Source organism: Austrofundulus limnaeus, unplaced genomic scaffold (assembly GCF_001266775.1).
Source record: "Austrofundulus limnaeus strain Quisiro unplaced genomic scaffold, Austrofundulus_limnaeus-1.0 Scaffold2, whole genome shotgun sequence".
Taxonomy (NCBI): Eukaryota; Metazoa; Chordata; class Actinopteri; order Cyprinodontiformes; family Rivulidae; genus Austrofundulus; species Austrofundulus limnaeus.
In genome coordinates this window covers 2,374,613-2,381,219 of record NW_013952404.1, presented here as the reverse complement: position 1 = coordinate 2,381,219, position 6,607 = coordinate 2,374,613, and the positions used below count along the sequence as shown (strand labels likewise).

Sequence of the window (6,607 nt, the reverse complement as noted above, 5' to 3'; positions counted from 1 at the left end):
AGGACTAAAGAGGCGGACATCAAGAGTCAAATTCCTGATACAGATAAAAGACCAGTAGCAGCCCAAATCAAAGCAAATACAGACATTCCCTGGGTCGAACCTATCATACTCTTTGTTGTTGCTTCTCCTTCGTCCGCCGCTGATATGTTGGGGGGTCTCTTCCCGCCTGTCTAATCTCTGTTTACGTTGCTGTCTGTCCCCGTTTGCCCTAGTTCCAGCCCCCATCATGTCATGAAAGAGGGCTTCCTCTCCGACCCTTGAGTCCCTGGTTGACTTTTGACCTTCGTCTTCCATATCTGCGTTCGCACTCGTACTCTATCGTGCCTAAAAAACAAAGAAAATAGTCCAGGAAGCAGCTGCGCTCCGGCTTTAAAGAAGAAAAGAAAGGGACAATTGAGAACAGACAGAAGTGGGGTATGTGTGATTTGACGCTTGTCTGGTTTTTATGGCGAATTCTCACTTCAGATATATTGTGCTGGCATCTCTCTGTGTATGTGGCTGTTCTCTTTTTTTCCGCCCACTTTCTGTCCCGTTTCATCTTTATTTTTCTTATTCTCAGATCTGCCTCACAGCCGTTTTTAATTAAGCTCGGGCCCCAACGTGAAGGAGCACCCATGCTTATGCACTGCTAAGTGGTGAAACGAGTTGTGATGAATGAATGGAAATTAATAAGACGCTATAAATAATTTAAAAAAGGCAATAAAAAGATACCATCACGTGTTTCCATGCAGGCTTCCCGATTTCATCTAATGTGAAACTGCAGGCAAGGTTTTGATTAAATCAATGCAACCAATAATTTCTTATTCCTTTGGGGACCATTTTTAGATAAGCTATCTCAAATAAACTGGCTGTGACCTTTATATAACTGACAGTTTATGTGTTAGAACCGATCTGTATGTTGTTTTTATTAGAGTTCACGCTTTTAAGGGAGTTCTAGGAATTGTTCGACATTTTAAAGAAAAGGATAACTTGTGTTCCAAAAGACAAGATCATAAATCTTAGTTTGACACAGTCATGCTCCCTCATAGAGCAAAGAATTATTGGATCGTTTTACTTTTCTGCCATGTTTAATTCAGAAATGTTAGAGGGTGGAATTCGATTTATGAAAAAGGAGCTGAAATGGTGGTTTTAGTTTTTGTGCTGCATCTAACAGCCTGCTTGTTGCACAAAGATGAAAGCTCTCTGAAGATGGTTATTATAACTTGGAAATTAACAGACACTGAAGCAGCTGTTTCCATCAATGTTCCGATGCTTTCGGATTGCGTGACCAGACGTTCTCCATTTCTTTCTCCAAATGCTAACGTCAAATGCAAAAGTGCATCCTTTTGAAGTTGACTTCTGTCATCAAAGCCTGCATCATAAAATGTTCAGCAGCTGAAAACCCGCACAAAAACGCAGTTCTTCAATCCATCTCTCAGCTCTTTACTTTTTTACACTTTTCTGTTTGGTGTTTTTAAGCATGTATATAATTTTAAAATTTTAAATAACATTTCTGGCTTGACTTGTGGTTTTGTATTCCTTTAAGCTCAACCTCTTTCAATAACTCCTCTAAAAATTAATGCTGATCCAGGGAGTCTTCTTCCTTTCTCTTGAGATGTCATTAATCTCAGTCCAATCTGAGGCCACTAACCCCCCCACCCCTGAAATATGCACTCTCTCTTTTGCCCCCAGACAGTTTGGACTCCGCTGCGGTACATGTTCTGCAGCTGTCTCTTCTCTGCTGCAAACTGGAAAATATTTCAGCGAAGCTGTGACAGCCACATATTTTATTTCGGAGAATGATTGCAGAAGTTTTGAACTAAAACAGACAACACTGAATGTGAAAGAGGAAAAACAGAAAAGTTCATGCTGTATTCATAATTAAACACCAGGCCTGTAGCATTGTGGTCATGTTGACGTTGTGAACTACACTGTTTGCCTGCCACARCTCTGATTGACGGTTTCCTTGCTTTTCTTTAAAAGAAATCATTCTTAGGCTGGCATTTTCAAAAGCACTCCCTCAGTTGTAAGGGGAGTGCTAACAAACCTATTTATTTCGAACACAGACAAAAGCCTGGTCAGCATCTCAAAATAAGTAGGGGTGAACAATAAAAAATTGTATTTTCTTTATTACAGAATCAGACATTTCTTTGCCTAATTTATTTGTGAGCCGTCTGACACATTAGTGTTTTATTAGGTTGTGTTGAGACAATAATTAGGTAGTCTGAGAAGGGGTTTAGCTCCACCGATGTGTGTGTACAGCTATCGATTGTGCTCTAATCCCAGCAGACGACAGCGGGCGTAATGGATGATGCCGYGAGGCGCTATGTGAAGCATCCTAACTCCTGCCAGTTTGACTGACAGCGCAGGGAGTGGATCAGGGAACAAACAGTAAGGGTCAGCCACATACCATACATCCCAAAGCTCGTAAATAGCCACTCAGAGCTTAGTGACAAAAGCCACCAATTAATTTCAATTGGTCTCCAAAGGGTCCTAGGGTGTTTTTTTAAAGGGATCCCTGATTAGTCGTAACATTAGACTTTATTTGATAAATATATATTTTAACTCTAAAATAAAGACTGTAAAAATACTGTAGGCTGTTTAGTTTTGTAAATTTTTAAAAATATATTTTAACATGGACGGAGCCATTTTATTTACACACAAAGCATTCTGGGTAAATGATGACGTGGATAGGTCCTCAGGGCTAGCGAGCTATATCCACCCTGAAGGTTAATCTTGGACAATATCTGATGATCGACTCTTTTAAATGAAACCAGAGAGCGTTGACAGAGAGGAGAAGGTAGAAATGACTCAGCCTGGAACTGAAAATATGGATGGAGGACAACAGAGCTGCTTCATGGAAGAAGAACCTCAGCTTAGCCTGTTAGCCTTTGCGATAGCGCTGACGCTATATTGCCTTATTTGTAATAGCTCAGCGCTAGCACGACAAACAAGCTACACTGAGGTCCTCCATCCATATTTTCAGTTGCAGACTGAGTCATTTTTGTGTTCCCCTCTCTGTCATGTAGATGGAGGACCTCAGTGACGTGAGGAGAATGTGTAGCGCTGAGCTAATACATATATATGATGATAGCATCGGGGCTAATGGCTAACAGGCTAAGCTGAGGTTCTTCTTCCATGAAGCAGCTCTGTTGTCCTCCATCCATATTTTCAGTTCCAGGCTGAGTCATTTCTACCTTCTCCTCTCTGTCAACGCTCTCTGGTTTCATTTAAAAGAGTCGATCATCAGATATTGTCCAAGATTAACCTTCAAGGTGGATATAGCTCACTAGCAGCCTCGCACGATGATCTATCCGCGTCATCATTTACCCAGAATGCTTTGCGTGTAAATAAAATGGCTCCGTCCGTGTAATATATTTTTAAACTTTTAGTTGAAAAATGATAAAAACTGAACATCCTAACGTATTTTTTACAGTCTTTATTTTATAGTTAAAATTTATGTTTATCAAATAAAGTCTAATGTTACAACTAATCATGGATCCCTTTATGTGGGATAAAGGCCTGAAAACAAAAAAGAGAAAGCAGGATGATTAACCAAAATTAAGGGTTGGGTAAAAAAAAAAAAAAAAGGCCCTGTATCTTCAGTTGAGTGGTCTCCCAAATATGGATTTTAGTCAAATCAAATTAACCCGACAGAGCCGGAGCTATGCAGTGAAATATGTCTTTTCATAATGCAGAGTGCCGGTCATGTTGAAACCCTGTCAGCGTCTTGTTTGTCCGTTTGGCTCAGAAGCTGGAAACGGAGCCGCCACCCTGTAAGATGTGTCGATTCGGTCCGCTCGTGTTTCATAACGTTTGTCTGACATTCCCACTGCGGCAGACCACAGAGACAGCCCCACGGTGGCCTCCGCTCCAGCCTCCACCATCTTGCATTCCACAGCCGAGGAAACTATAGCGAAGCTGGGGGGGGATCACAAAGTTCCCTAAAATAAAATCTCTGTCTTGTTTTGTTTCACTGCTTCACTGCCATCAAACAGATCCCAACGTAGGGACTCCGTGAGATCGCGATGCTCAGATGGTCTCTGTGATTTATGGTCACGCAGTCAGGAGGTGATTACATCTGGCTCCAAAGATTCTCTCTGCAATCTCCACATCTCACAGGGTTGGCTTGTCTTCAGCAGGCGTTCATACCGCAGGGGGATTAGGGTACACCRAGTGTGTTTGGAATAAACAAATAACTTTACACAGTAAAAAATTAAAATGCCTGTTACTTCTATACAAGTTCTAAATCAAAGCTGTTTATTCCCTGTTGTTTCAGTTTGTTTCCAGAGTAATCTTTCAGAATCGTTACAGTACTTTCAAACGGTTAGGGCCAAATTTTGAACTCCTGTTCCAACGCTGCTGCCAATTTCTGCAGGAAATGAGAATGCCAAATTTAGGTTTTGCTGAGCTTCAAATTTTCCTACATTTCTAAAGAAAGAAACAGCATTCCAAGACAAGAAGGAAGTACCAGAGAACTTTCTCAAAAGTAAGTTTTCTTTGCTTGAGTCATTATCACTTGACTGGATTTTTTTGCTTATGTTCGTTTAAAATGTCCGCAGTTGACCCTGGTCCCCTTCAGAGCTGCAGAGAAYCACTCACTTCCTTTTTTCAAGTAGATTTTAGACTTGATGACACTTTTTAAAAGCCACTTCAGTAGAAAACAGAACTGAATGTTATTTTCTTAATTTCTTCATCATCAGTGACTTTTTTTTAATAATGAGTTTAATGTTGAGTCTATCTTTTTAATGAGTGTTAAAGTAGATACGGTGCTTCCAGAAAGTGACAATGAAAATTATACATCTGAGAAATAAACAGATTTTTCACATTTTAAGGAARTCGATGAATAGACAATTTTAAGTGAAAGGTTTTCTTTGTGCTGCCTTTTTTTATATTGTGCATGACATGTTTATATGTGGTGCCTCTCACCAAGAAGGTTGATGGATCAAATCCCAAATGCTTCTTGGTAAAGTTTGAAGATTCTCTCCATGWCCTGATGCATCTCAGTAATCCTGGTAGAAAAAACAAAAAACTTAAGTAGATCSTCTGGATGRGTTCTTCTTTAATGAACATTTCACCTCTCCTCCAAGTGACTTCTTTCACGGGCACCATCACCTGACTACCGTTAGATCCCTGATTATCACCTATTGTTCACAGGGTACTGAGTCATACTTGCAATAACAGCATTGTAAGAGAGGGACAATTGGACATGCAGGCCTCATTAAATCGTCCATCATTAAACGGGTGGAGGCCTCCGTGTAATGATGGACTCGGACTGAAGAAGTCTCTTGGAGGAGAGAWGAAACATTTCATTAAAGAAGAACATGTCCTATTTAAGTTTTTTTAATTCTCTCCATGCTTTTGTGGGTTTTCTCTACTCCAGTTTCTCCCACAGATCAAAAACATGACAGTTAGGCAAACAGGTCACTCTAAATYGTCCTCAGTTGTGTGTGTGTGAGAGAGAGTGAATAGTTGTTTGTCTCTGTGGCGCTGGGATGGACTTGAAACCTGTCCCCCATCTCTGGAAATGGATCCCTGTGACCCTAAAAGTAGCAGCAGGTAAAGACAGATGGATGGATGTTCTCATGTTGCCCTAAGAAAATCRGTGAACTTTCAAGGATCTTGAAATGTGTGTGAGTTACTCAGGCACATTAAACGTTTATATTTTTGAGAGTAAACAGCTGTAGTAATCTACCAGATTATACTGTAGGTGATTAATTCAAATAACAATTAGCCACCTTTATTATTAAAATGAGGACTTTGATCTGTCTGTTGTGTGACGTGGTGACATACAGTATGTACATGTTTAGGGCCTGATAGTGATGGTGTGTTGCTCACAAAAATACTTCATCACATGGCAGTATTTGCAAAGTGGCAAATACTAATTGTTGAAAGTTCTTCTGATTATTATTTGCACATAATACGATTTTGCTCTCTGTTGTTGTTTTAATTTAGACTCTATAAGAAGACGCAAAGCAACATTTTCAAACTATTCCTACAGTTCACACATACAACAACTTAACACCAACTAATATTTGAGCAGAATAAACCAAGCATGCTCATCTAAATAAAATAAAACCAAAACAAATGTTTTTTTTTTTAAAAATGACTTTAATTTTGTCACGCTCCTAGCCAGACATTTTTCTCACAAACTTTTGTGTTGTTTGTTTTTGTTGCTYTGGCCATTAAAATTTCATGTCCATGGGAAATAGAGGATTAGACAGTGGTATGTCAACATCCACTAATAATGTTTCATCTATTTCCTGCAATTTATTTACACTCCCTCTGATGTTAAACTTGAACAAAGGTTAGATGTTTGTCAAAGCTGTAATTAAGAACGATTTGGAGTGATTCGTTTGGTGGAAATTCTTATCTATATTAAGTAAGTTATTTTCCATTCTGAAATGAGTAAAAATATAACAAARTAATGACTTGCAACAGGTTTTTTTTTCTTTCTGTTTACATTCAGCAATGATTATTTTAAGACTATTTTTAAAAACAGTTTGAGGGAAGCTGTGTTTTATGTAACATGCTGATGGGAAACTGGCCCGCACGTGTTTCTATTTGCCTCTGAGCAGTTTCAGATTATGATTACACACACACACTTTTATGGTAAATATATATATTA

At 39.2% G+C, this 6,607-nt stretch overlaps 1 long non-coding RNA gene across 1 annotated transcript in view; it reads left to right on the top strand.

The window, feature by feature from the left end:
- Positions 1–336: 336 nt before the first annotated feature.
- The window catches only part of LOC106518247 (uncharacterized), a 41,287-nt gene continuing 35,016 nt past the window's right edge, over positions 337–6,607 (top strand). The window contains exon 1 of the long non-coding RNA XR_001310293.1: positions 337–414. This is a non-coding gene — a long non-coding RNA (uncharacterized LOC106518247). The remainder of the gene's footprint in view (positions 415–6,607) is intronic.